The following is a 13,838-nucleotide window of genomic DNA, read 5'->3' on the forward strand; positions in this document are numbered from 1 at the left end:
TGAATATGAGTACAGAACTCAGCAGTAAAAGGCCAGTGGACGCATGATGACAGCCAGGAACCAGCATGGAGCCATCAGGAGGAAAGAGATGGAGACAGCTATCAGGAGCAGGAGAGCTGAACCCGAGGCCTCAGAACCGGTCGGAGACTAAGTCCACCTCTTAGCCACAGTCCACGCTGCGTGTTCCTCTATCGATGGTTCTGGAATCAGCTGTTCGTGCGAGTGTCAGTCAAGCTATTGTTGCCTCACCCCCCCCGCTGACGTTGATTCATGCGATAAGTCACTGAGAAAATTGCCTCCCCTCTCTCCCGCTCTCACTCCCCTCCTGTAATGGATTTTATGAACGCCACGGTGACTGAGACGTTCTGCTCCCTCTGAGATCCATCAGTTCTGCTCCCTCTGAGATCCATCAGGGCTGAAGGGGTGTGCAGACCCCTCCCCGTGTGGAGGATAATTCCAGCTTCTCTCCACATGTTTTATTTTTATTCCTCTGACGGTCCGTTTGCTTTTCTGCTCCATCAATGACTTCCCTCTCTCGCGTCTCGTTGCTCTTACTTTCTGACAAGAGGAGCCTCAGATCTCCCCCCATCTCCCCCCATCACTTCTTTATTGTCCGCCGCTGCCACTCGTCCCTTCATCCCATTACACCGGCGGGTGGTGGGCGTCAGAGAGTGGAGATAGAGATTGAAGAGGGACTGAAGTGTCCCATTTTAAAGAGCAGGTAAAAGTGTCTGGCTGCATGATAATAAGGACTGGAGAAGGGGCTGGCAGTTCATTACATCTGAGTGTGTGTGTGTGTGTGTGTGTGTGTGTGTGTGTGTGTGTGTGTGTGTGTGTGAGCCATTTGGATTTTCAGATTTTTGTAATATGAGGAGCCGTCATTACACAAGATCGTTACCATTCCAACAACACACGATTACATTTGGCCAATTAAGCTGCCCATTACAGTTGAGTTGTACAAAGGGACTCGGCCTCACGCATCTTCAATTTGTTGTCTGTGGACCAGCATGCATTGCTTTCCACAGATCGTCTCAGAATTGCGCTCTAAAACTCCCTAGAAATAAACGAAGCTGACATTTGTATTCTTATTATTCTTGCGTTAACTTTACAGCTGTTGATTCTTTGACACCTGCTGGGATGATTACAGGTGTATCCTATCCCTAACTTCCTCTGTCTTTAAAGCCCTTGCCGAAAACCCCAACTTTGTAGAGGACTAAAGCACATAGAGGCCGACAACACAAAACCCTGCCTCTGTGTTTGGATCCTCATCAGCTTCCGTTCCGCTCTTAATACGGAGTCTGATGTGGAGTCGCCCACATGCCTTCGACCCTTCATAATGCTGATTTTACTCTTTGCTTCACTTCTCTGCAAGAAGCTCATCACTAGTTCTGGAAAAACTGCTTTAACGCACTTTTGCGCGTAACTGAATTCTTCAAATCCCCTCAAGCAAGGTTAAGAAAGTAAGAACCATCACATGTTGTGATTTGTTGCTATTGGTGACAGAAAGAGGACTATAGAAAAAACAGGACAAAGAAAACTCATTTTTCCGCCCTTCACACGTTTTCTCCCACTTCAACTCCGACCTCCGCTTAATTGTGATGCTCTGAGTGATGGATGAACACTCGTGGCTTCCTGGCAGACCGTCCATGGTTAATTACAGGGAAGGACATTTCTCCTTTTTTTTTTACAATCAAAGACACAGTTTATCCCCACCCCCCACCCCATCCCACCGTTACAGAGAAGTATCAGTGAAATAGAGGATAAAGGGTTTTGATACAGGTAATAGTGGTAGTCTAATATAGGCCATGCATGCCTTCACATATACATACTTACATACAAGTCATGCATGCTCATATGCTCACAGAAACAAACAAATAACACAACAATAAAACAGAAACAGCTGCTGTGCTACAAGCTACTGTTCATAGGGGAATAGAACCATAGTCTAGACATCAGGGTCAACGTCTATATGGAGAGACATGATCCAGGAAAGGTTGCCAGATTTTATAGAATTTCTGTTCTAAGAAACGAAGGGAGTATTTAATTTTCTCCAATCTCATAACATGAAGCGCATCCTTTATCCACTGAGAGTGAGACGGGGGGGGGGGGGGGGGAGAAGGCAACAAGCTCAGTGAAATAGGACGGCAGTAAGAGGTCACTGGGTAGGACACCAAACAGGGCAAGCAATGGTGAAGGCTGAATGTTGGCAGATGTGATGGCTGAGAGGGAGTCCAAAACGCATGTCCAGAAGGGAACAAGGGTGGGGCAGAACCAGAACATGTGACTGAGATTGGCTGGTCCTTGGTGACATTTGTCATGGCGAGCACAGACGGACGACGAGTGGACCCAACTCAGGGCATGCTTCCAGGCAGCAGGACCTATATCCTCACCAAGCTCTGCAGACCAAGCAATGCGCAAAGCATCAGGGTTTGTTGCCTGACTTTTGAGAAGTGTATTGTACAGTATTGAAATCAAACCTTTGAGACTCGGGTTAACATCAAGTATGGCATCAGTGAGAGTAGGGGAAGGGAGGGCAGGGAAATGTTTGCCAACAAAATCTCTGACTTGCAGGTATCTAAAGAAATGAGTGCGCTGCAGATTGAAAACCTGAGTGAGTTGGTCGAAGGAAGCAAATATGCCACTGATGTAAAGCTCTGTTATTGACCCTTGGTCTTTCCAGATCAAAAAAGCCTGGTCTTTAACTGTCGGAGTGAACAGAGGGTTAGAATGTACTGGGGCCAAGACAGGTATTACCTGTAGCCTAAATTGCCGCCTGAACTGATTCCAGATTCTAAGGCAGCTTTTCACTACAACACTACTGGAGTGTGCAGATGGTGACGAAGTCAGGGGGAGGCACAACAGGGACATCAGAGAGGAGCTACTACATGAGGCTTCCTCAACCTGCAGCCATGATGAAGACTGGTTGTTGGTTTGGCGCCAGTGCAATATATTTCTAATGTTTGCGGCCCATAATAAAGCAGGAAGCTGGGAGAGCTGGGACTGTTTAGGTTTTTGTAGAGAGTGGAAAAGGGGTTTAGGGAGGACAATAGGTATGCACTGCAAAAGATACAAGAACTTGGGCAGCACATTCATTTTAATACAATTTATCTGACCAGCGAGAGACAGAGGCAAGAGTGACCACCGGTGGACGTCTTGGGATAGCCTGGCTGAGAGAGGGGAGAAGTTACAGCTAAATAGTTCTGAATAGTTTTTTGTTACACAGACACCCACATATTTAAAGTGCTCCAGAGACTTTCTGAATGGTAGCTTTGAGAGGGGATAGGCTGTGGCAGCCGCATTAACTGGCATAAGTTCACTTTATGCAGATTTAATTTATAACCTGAGATATGCCCAAAGTCTTTCAACACAGTAAGTACGAGGGAGATAGATTTGTCTGGACAAGAAAGACAGACCAAGAGGTCATCGGCGTACAGGGATACCTTATGTTCTATGTCGCCTCTTGAGATGCCCTGCATCTGACCGGACCTGAGGGCCACTGCTAGAGGTTCAAGGGCAAACAGTAATGGAAAGAGTGGGCAGTCCTGTCGGGTACCACGCTTGAGGGAGAAATAGTCAGAATAGTCATTATTTGTGCGGACACAAGCAAGAGGGGATGTATACAAAAGCTTAATCCATGATATAAATGTATTGCCAAAACGTTTCAAGGTGCAAAACAGGTAGGGCCACTCCACACGGTCAAATGCCTTTTCAGCATCCATTGAAATGACCAGCTCAGGGTTGTCAGAGGTTGTGGGTGAATACAGAATATCAAACGGTCGTCTGATATTGTGAAAGGAATGTCTGCTCTTTAGAAACCCTGTTTGGTCTGCGGCGATGGTATTTGGAAGGACACACTCTAGATGTCTGGCGTGTATTTTAGCCAGTATTTTGACATCTGTACAAAGAAGAGAGATAGGGCGGTAATTACTACAGGACAGAGGGTCTTTATCCTTTTTCAAGATAACAGAGATAGTAGCCTGACGTAGCGTGAGAGGGAGTGTGCCTCTTTGCAGCGATTCACTAAACATGTTGAGTAGCAGTGGGGACAGGGTTCGGTAGGGAAGCCGTCAGGGCCAGGGCATTTCCCATTCTGCATAAGCATTAGAGCACTCCTACGTTCGGTTAATGTGAACGGTGCATCCAGACTACATGCCACTTCAGAGTTGATGGAAGGGATATCTAAGGAACTAAAAAAGTGTTCGTATTGCGTTTCGCTATTTAGGCACTCAGAGGAGTATAGTGAAGCATCAAAGTCTCTGAACTGGTTATTAATGGATTGAGGGTTATTCCAATATCTGTGTCAATGTGGTTGATGTGCATTGATGAGGAGGACTGCCGAATTTGGTGAGCGGGCAATTTACATGGTCTATCTCCAAACTCATAGTAAGTATGAGGTGTTTTTAAAAGGGACTCCGACGTTTCAATGGAGGCCAGAATGTCATGTTCTGCTTTCTTTGTGAGTAGTTCTTCAGTAGTTCTGCATCAGGTGTGTCTATACACTTTGACTGCAGCTCTGCTATGTCCTTGGAGAGAGAGACTTTCTTTTCCCGAGCAATCTTTGTTTTATAGGCGGAGTAAGATACTATTTCACCTCTTAAGTAAGCTTTACATGACTCCCTTATAGCTGCTGCAGATACATCTGGAGAATTAAAGCGCCAGGGAGAGCGGGAAAGCGATCTGCCTGGGAAGGAGACATCCATGACCAGGTTGCATGATCTGAAATTACAATGGGATTGTAGGAATACGACGTGACAGAGGAGAGGAGTTCACTATCAATGCCATGGACAGGGGAAAAAATGAGAACTGCTTGGTGCTAGGGTTAAAGAAGCGCCAGGCGTCTGAGACGGCATACTGTTCCAGGAACAGCTGGATAACTGGAGAGGATTTAGATGGAGCACAAGGCCTGCTAGATGAACGATCAAGCGAGGGGTCGAGACAGCAGTTGAAGTCACCACCAAGGATAAGCCGGTGAGAGTTTAGGTCAGGGAGAGAGAAAAAAAAGTTCTTTAAAAAGTTCTCGTTATCCCAATTTGGGACATACACATTTGCCAACACCAGGTTATTGGCTCCAAGTTTGCCTGTAACAATTACAAAACGTCCATTAGGGTCTGAAATGACAGTGGACATTGAGAAGGGGATTGATTTATGAATCAGAATAGCCGCCCCACTTGCTTTGCTTGAAAATGAGGAGTGATAAAGTTGCCCCACCCAACCTCTATGAAGTTTAACGTGATCCAGGGCTTACGGCGAGTCTCCTGTGAGAAGGCTATTCTAGTGTTAAGGGTTTTAAGATGGTTAATCACTCTGTTGCGCTTAGCAGGAGAGTTCAGGCCTCTAACATTCCAACTAGTAAATCGAACAGCACCACTTGGTGCAGAGAAGGAGACTGCACTAGTAATCATATGATGGGATTGTGTGAGTGGAAATGTTGCCTCTGAGTGTCCCCGCCCATCGGCGCTCACAGCTCAACGCCAAAGAGTGGGAATAAAGCACTTGTCTGGGTCTAACACTGTAGACTATAGTAGCAGTAGCACAGATACAATACAAAAATACAAACAGTGACGAAAACACACCACTCTCCCGTAGTCGAGACGTAAGAAATAGTCGGTACCGTTATACCAGTCTCCTTAAAAGGAGAGGCTTTAAAGGTAAACTACACTCAAAGTCGTGCGAGCCAGCTGCCTATGCGTCTACTCAGCACACCTCATACCGGAAGTCTCGACATTTCTCCTTTGACTTTGTGTGAAGCCGTTAGAGAGGCTGATTAACAACCAGGTTTGTCTACATCATTGTGCCAGAGGCTGGACACCAACATGTGACTGAACCACGAGGGAATGCAAGACCTCTCCAAGGCCAACCGCCTGATGAAGTCTTCCTCAGCCTATGAACTGCTCTGTTCTTTAGGCTGATACTTTAAACGTGAATCTGTACGCCTTCTGCCTGAATCTGTACGCCTTCTGCCTGAATCTGTACGCCTTCTGCCTGAATCTGCTTTAAGATCCTAACTGATTTTACATCTGGCCCTCATCATCCTCCTTAAAAATCACACTTCTTCTCTGCCTGTTTCCTTTTGATTTTATTTTCAAACTTCAGATTTCTTTTCCAAATTTCGACTTTTTGGAATTTCCGAGTATTTCTTCAAAATGATCTATTTTTTCAGATTACCAACGTCTTTTGAGTTCATTTACTAAATGATTATCATGCTGTATTGAAGAAGACTTAAAGACCATAACCTCATCAGGAAAATGTTGTCTGAGGTTATTAATCAACTGAGAAGAAGGGTGATCTATACAATCGGACCTTCTTATTGTACCTCAACCTTTTTCCTGGTCGTGAGAAAGCCTCTTATTTAAGAAAAACTAAGTCCTTAGTTTGGTGTGGAAGAACTTGAGTGATCTGCACAAAGCTCTGATTTCATTTGGGATGAAACTGATAACCGGACCTGATCACAGACCATCGTTACGGCTCTTGTGCTAAATGGAAAATCTCTCTTTTAGGAGCAGTGTGAGAAGTCTGTTATCATTCATCAAATGTGTTATCCTGCAGCTGGCCTAAATAGAGGATGGGAATTGAGGCTAGCTTTCTCTCTATAGGTCGTTCATCATCATTTCTACAAAAGTCACAGCCAAAACTCTCCACCTCTGCATGGATGACTCTGCAGAACTCCACGGCTATCAGTACAAGTTTCCGTGACAAGAAAACAAAAGCACACAAGTAATATTAGTAAAGCCACTTGTTTCTGCAATAAAATGGACAATTGTGATTGAAATATGAGTTCATTAGCTCATCAGGAAAATGTTCAAAGCGGTGTAATTTCCTCATAGTCTTCTATACAATATAAAATAACTGAAACCCACATGTTAAAATGACCCATGATAAGCAACCAAACAACCAAAAAATACACGGGAAAAGTAACTAAACTAACTAACTGCATTCCAATGTACAAGTTGGACCCAAAATAATCACCAGCTGATCAACACAGAGGGTCATTTTCTTGTAGACTTCTTTACAATCTGACTTATTTGTGCACTTGATTGTACGTTTTGTTGTGGATTTGTTTTCAGGATACTATTTCAGGTTTTTTCTGAGCTATAAAAGAGTGGATAGAGTGTATGGACACATAACTTGTTGTTGCATTTAAATAAGTACTAACTGATCCACACACAGCGTAACTTTCTCATAGACTTCTATACAGCTGCAGCTGAGCTGGAGCTGAGCTGCAGCTGAGCTGTTACCTCCGCGACCCTGACGGAAAAGCGGGAGAAGATGGACTTCTGTACTCTCTGACTTGTTTTTGCACCTTGATATACTTTAGTTTTGGTTTGTTTTTCTCTGAAAGTAAACTCACTTGTTGCTGCATTAAGATGAACCGCTGGGACTGAAAATAACTCCCCCTTGAATCCCAAACTCCGCTGAGTCCAATCACAACCCCGAAACCACTTCTGCATTCATCGGCTGGATTTATTCATAGGAGCGTGGCGGCGGCAGCGAGGGTCATTACCAAACATCTCAGACAGACATCGCGGGGATCGTTGGAGTTATCGATCCGCCTGCAGGAGCCCGGCCTCCATGCACAAACTCGGCGGCGGGGGTCCGAGGCCCGGCTGTCATTTCGTTTGCATACAGAGTGAGGCGATGCATAATGACGGCGAGAGGAGGCGCAGCAAACACATACAGACCGGTTCTGACCGAGGAGGCTTTCGACCTCAATTATAATATGCAGATGGGACGACAGGCGGACCCCAGCGCCACAGACACACACATTCTGGTTTATCTTGACTCAATCCCACACACACTTACTGCTGCAACACAAATAGTAAATCAAGGACAAAATACAGATTAATCCGCCACTGAAAATAGTCCCAAAAAATCCCAATTTCCTCCAGTTTGTAATAAAAAATTACAGAAAATGTACAGTACACACACACACACACACACACACACACACACACACACACACACACACACACACACACACACACACACACACACACACACACACACACACACACACACACACACACACACACACACACACACACACCTGTGGCGTTAAGTAAGAAGTGTGCACCGCTGAGATCTGCCTCCCACTGCCTCCCACTGCCTCCCCTTTAATTCCTCTAAGCTCCTCCATCTTTGTGTCTCTGCTGAAAATTGGACGTTTCGCTGCCGGCTGTGAATGCGAGGGTTTTCAAAAGATTAAAAACTCCCGGAGATGCGACATCTCCTCCGTGCACGGACCGTCCTCCGGCGTGTTAAGGCTGCACGTTGTTGCTAGGAAACCTGTGATGCAACTGCAGGGACTCCGTGCACATTTGTATGCAACGCCACGATCCAGTGGAGAAATTCAGCCTCTCTTTACTGCTTTCACCGGCAGCTCTCCGGGCCCTGCTCACTCTGGAATAACGTTGGAATATGTGTGTGTGTGTGTGTGTGTGTGTGTGTGTGTGTGTGTGTGTGTGTGTGTGTGTGTGTGTGTGTGTGTGTGTGTGTGTGTGTTGCCTCCATTAAGGGGCCTGGTTGGCTGATTAGCTCTCCGGCACAATATGTCCAGAGGCAGAATGGGCCATTGATTCCCCCGGCAGAGCCAAAATGGCCGCTCCGCTCCAACTGGACGCCATCTGAGTGTGTGTGAGTGCGTCTGAAATGAAAGAGATAATGGGGATAAAGAGGGGCAGAAAAAAACCAGACAATGAGTTTGAGTGTTTTCGTGCCTGATTACAGATGAATATGAAGCTATGTTTCTGTTCAAATCACACTCACGTTACCCAGCATTTCTGATTGAATGAAACCAGAGCCAGAGTTGAGTTTTTATAAACCTGATCAGTGCGTCTGTAGTCCACACAGCATACGGGACTACAATTCCCAAGGTGCATGGTTCTCTAAAGAGACAGAAATGGCAAGCTGTCCAGGCTCCGTGTTTTAACCGGGAAAGTTAGTGAAGCCTATACAGAGAAAGAAAGGGAGCCCCCCCCTCAGCTGGTTATCATTTACTGCAGTTTTGCGCCTCTTGTTTGATTTGAGTTGACTTCTGTAGAGGATGTTTTCTTTGTTGGGGAAAGTTGTTATTTTATTTTGTGGAAACGAATGTATACCATCCCGCCATCAAAGGCCAAGCAAGTCATCAACAAAGTGAGTAAAAGGAAACGCGTTGGAGGAAAGTCCGTTTCAGGCTGTTCCTGTCACATTGTGTAATCCTTGTTTATATTTTCGTACCTGTTTGGAACATTAAGCTGTCCTTGGCTCTTTTCTGCTGTAACAAAGGAGCATGTCCCCTCTGTGGGACAGATAAAGGGACTGGGGTCTGATTAAAATGTTGACGTTTTATTTTGAGAATTTTCCAATTTCCGTTCCGCGGAACATTTCAGAAAAGAAATGGTGCAAATTCTTGATTCTTTGCTTTTAGTCTTTTTTTTGTTTTCGTACAATCATTTATTTCTGATGAATTTGCAGGTCATGTATTTTTAGCATTTTATTGTCAGAAAATGTAACGACTAAACTCGGTGACAGAAAGTGGGGTTTATTCAATTCATTTGTGTAACTACATCTGGTTCTAATTAACCTAAAAATAAATAGGGAAGCATTTAATCAACAATCCATTTAGAAACCATTGACTTTGAGTTTTAGGAGTTCTGGGTTATAAGACTCTAAATATCACTTATACGTTGCATACTTGAATCCGGACACTCCTACCCTTCTTCTCTTCAGGTATTGACCTGCGTGCCGATCAGATATCTCTCTTAAACCCTCAGAGAATAACCGAGAGAGGAAACGTGATTAAAACTTCCCCTCCATTAGGGAGATTAATGAGGGCGGTGCAGAGCCGCCGTGAAAAATCACACTATTACCTGCTTGGCATGGGACAAACTGCGTGTGTGTGTGTGTGTGTGTGTGCGTGTGTGCGTGCGTACATCAATTAGTCTGTACCTGCCTGTGAGGTGAGTGAGTGTGGGCTGGGGGTGAGGACGTCAATCAATCCATGGAGAGTTTGATAGGTATTTAAAACATATATTTCAGACGTCAACACACACCTGGAGGCTAGAGGGTGGTGTGTGTGTGTGTGTGTGTGTGTGTGTGTGTGTGTGTGTGTGTGTGTGTGTGTGTGTGTGAGTGTGAGTGTGTGTGTGTGTGTGTGAGTACTGTTAGGAGGCCGGGATTTCCCTGCAGCCCCACAATACTTCCTTCAGATATTTTCAGGTTTTTGCACGATTCAGATATTTCTCTCGTCCACATTTCGGTGTCTGTTCACCTCATCTGCAAATATAGCGAGCTAACGTTAGCTACCCATCTAACAAGCTAGCTCGGGAACATCAGCCATATCTATCTATCAATCTTTCTATCTGTAAACCCAGCAAGCGTTCCCGATCTATCAACCCAGCATACCTTAGCTAACCATCTTTACAACTAGCTCGGTTAGCAGTAGGCTGAGCTCACACAGCAGCAGCTCCTCACAGCACTGAGAACTCTCTAATATCCGTGTGTTTAACATTAACATACCTAGGTTCTCACCTGAAAACAGTTATAGCAGTTCAATTGAAAGCTTTAAAAGCAGCTTCCTCTACAAGTAAAGGTTGATAAAGCTGGCGAGGCTATGCAGAGTAAGAGCTTTAACAGGAAGTACCATCACACAGCGAGGCGTGGATAACATCTCTATGCCTTCCTTTAGTGTAAAGAACGTTTAGATGCACGTGTGAATCTGCAGTTTGCTCACTCTGCTGTGCAGCAAATGAGCCTCACACACTCTCACCTTGAGGCTCCTCGCAGCCAGAGATCCTAAACAACCGGCCACACAGGCGCTCTATGCCCGTTACACGCCTGATTTACGCACGTACGGAGGAGGTTTGGTGATTCTCTGTGCTGGAGAGTCATGCTAACGTCTGGAATCATCTCCAGGTGATAAAACTGCACCGACGCCGGCTCATTGAACATCTGCCGCGGGGGGCGTTCCAACACTTTGTTATGGCGGCGATTAATCAGGGATGTCTAAAGGAAATAAAACAGGCATTATGTGCAGCGTCCTCCAAAGAGCAACGACACAATTAAAGAAACTTATTGTTATTTATGATCTCCATCACACTGCTGACGTCACCATGCACTCAGCTCTGACCGTTTATAATCACCGAGCAAAGAGACAAACTCTTTCAGACTGTCTGCTTACTATCACTTCATTATTAAAGCGTATTTATTATGAATACTGTATATTTCTTTAAGCTGAATAAAGATTCCTGAGGACCCTTTTTTTATTTAAGTTAATTATTCTAATTGATTTAATCTTCAGATTGATCTAATGTCAACATGTTTTATACATTTACAAACACTTTGATTATTCAGCAAAAGAATAATCAATTTAAATGGTTTTAATTTTTGCAGTTCTTTTCCTTTCTCTTATTTTTATTTTGGAGCATCATATCTGCATCCCTCTCCTAATATCCCTCTCTGATATAACTCTCTTTCTGGAAGCCTTTCTCCTCCCGGGTTAAAGAGCATCACTTATTCTCTGCATGGACTTTATTTTTTCCGCAGCACGTGTTTCGTTTTCGTTGTTGACGTAATAAACATGTTTTTCAGCCTCATTTTCAGACCGAAAACACGTTTACCATCTCAGCCTTTTCACAGGACGGAGAATTACTCCCTGTGCTCTGTGAGGGTCTGCAGCTGAATGGACTGCTCCATTATTTATCCGCCCTTATTTTTTAAAAGCCCAACTCGCTATTAATTCATTCATCAGTCAAAATATCAACTCCCTCATGTTCCTGTTTCTATCACAGAAGGTCGGCTGTTCTCATGCATGTACGCCCATTGTGTGTGTGTGTGTGTGTGTGTGTGTGTGTGTGTGTGTGTGTGTGTGTGTGTGTGTGTGTGTGTGTGTCTTCTCTTAGAAAACATTTACAGTTCATCCAATTGAAACCTGAGGTCAAAATAGGATCTTTAGTTCTCATTCACTCATTTGTATTCGTAAAATTTGCAGAATGAGAACAATTTCATGAAAAAAAAATAGGCTTTTAAACAAACTGGAGTATTTTCAGATATCTTTGCACCACTCAATCCATCCCAGCATGCAGGGGCGGGTGGCAGCGACAAATACAAGCTGCATTAAAGAGAAACAGACAAGGCTTCTGAAAGGCATCTTATTTGAGTTAATTCTGCACCGTTTTCAGAAAGTCATTGCAAATCAATCACAGCACAATCTGACCATCTCATACCGCAGTAGGTAACCAGCTTCTGTTTCTGATGTTCTCAAATGTTTCCTCCAGCCTCGTGTAAAAAGGTCATTTCACTTCAAATCCCTCGTCTTAAACACCTTGAGAAACAGCTGATGTACCTCGAGGCTCCTTTAACGGCTCATTTTCTCACAATAATAGAGATGAATGGTGATGGCCGCTCTGCAGCGCCTCCTGATTGAAGAGGAAGATGGGGGGGGGGGGGGGTAATGAGCTTCTCTGGACAAAGACGGATCCTCTATCTGATCCTGACCTCTGACCCTGTCTCTGTGGGAGGAGCAGGTCCTTTCTGTAGCTCCGTTAGCTGTAAACACCTGGCCTCGTTTTATCTTCCATTAACCAGTCCCTAAACGCTGCAGAGCACAAGCTGTGTTCCCTTTAGTGTCTACTTCCTGTCTGTCTGTCTTCTTCTGCTGTTCCCTGTAGTGTTTACTTCCTGTCTGTCTTCTTCTGCTGTTCCCTGTAGTGTTTACTTCCTGTCTGTCTTCTTCTGCTGTTCCCTTTAGTGTTTACTTCCTGTCTGTCTTCTTCTACTGTTCCCTTTAGTGTCTACTTCCTGTCTGTCTTCTTCTACTGTTCCCTTTAGTGTTTACTTCCTGTCTGTCTTCTACTGTTCCCTTTAGTGTCTACTTCCTGTCTGTCTTCTTCTGCTGTTCCCTTTAGTGTTTACTTCCTGTCTGTCTTCTTCTGCTGTTCCCTTTAGTGTTTACTTCCTGTCTGTCTTCTTCTGCTGTTCCCTTTAGTGTTTACTTCCTGTCTGTCTTCTTCTGCTGTTCCCTTTAGTGTTTACTTCCTGTCTGTCTTCTTCTGCTGTTCCCTTTAGTGTTTACTTCCTGTCTGTCTTCTGTTCTGCTGTTCCCTTTAGTGTTTACTTCCTGTCTGTCTTCTTCTGCTGTTCCCTTTAGTGTTTACTTCCTGTCTGTCTTCTGTTCTGCTGTTCCAATGGTTGTAATGATGGTCTGCATTATGCTACTAAATTAGAGCAGACCCCCCCCCCCCCCCCCCCTTGACCTGGAGCTCCTCCTGCAGGTGTTTGGTAATAAAAGTATAAGGATTGTACTAAAGAGAGTAAATGATTGCGTGTGTTTGCGAGTGGCTGCAGCAGCATCTGGCTGATGGGTAAATGAGGCTCCCTGATTGGAGCTGAGCTAACAGCGCTGATGAATGATGAACTGATGAACTGAAGTCAGCCCTTAACGAGCTGTGTCGTTACAGAGCGGCGCGGAGCAGAACGACTTCAGGAACACCATTAAAAACTTTACATAAGAAGTGCAATGAGGACACAACGTGAGGAGGGTCAGGAATATTCTGGGAGTCTGAACAGACACAGTAACGCTGTAGTGTAATCACGGATTTAGAAACACACATTTTTAGATTGAAGAATTCTACACTTTTCTCAGAATTTCATTTTCTTTCAGAATTGGACTAAAACATCTGTCCTCCGTCTCTTTCTGCACCTCTGGGCTTTCTCCATCCGTTTTACTATTTCCATCCATCTCTCCCAACTGAAATGAGCGGGTGGATCTGTGCAGTTAATCCCTGAGAATCTGCACACTGGCTGTATTTAAATCAGCTCCCCGGCAGCCTCTCCCTCCCCTCTCTGGAGCTGGGTTTGTA

At 44.7% G+C, this 13,838-nt stretch overlaps 1 protein-coding gene across 1 annotated transcript in view; it reads right to left on the reverse strand.

The window, feature by feature from the left end:
- LOC134871421 (glutamate receptor ionotropic, delta-1-like) overlaps nucleotides 1–13,838 on the reverse strand; it is a 139,070-nt gene that overhangs the window by 64,932 nt on the left and 60,300 nt on the right. The gene's annotated exons all lie outside the window — the stretch shown is intronic.

This window comes from Eleginops maclovinus, chromosome 10 (assembly GCF_036324505.1).
Source record: "Eleginops maclovinus isolate JMC-PN-2008 ecotype Puerto Natales chromosome 10, JC_Emac_rtc_rv5, whole genome shotgun sequence".
NCBI lineage: Eukaryota > Metazoa > Chordata > Actinopteri > Perciformes > Eleginopidae > Eleginops > Eleginops maclovinus.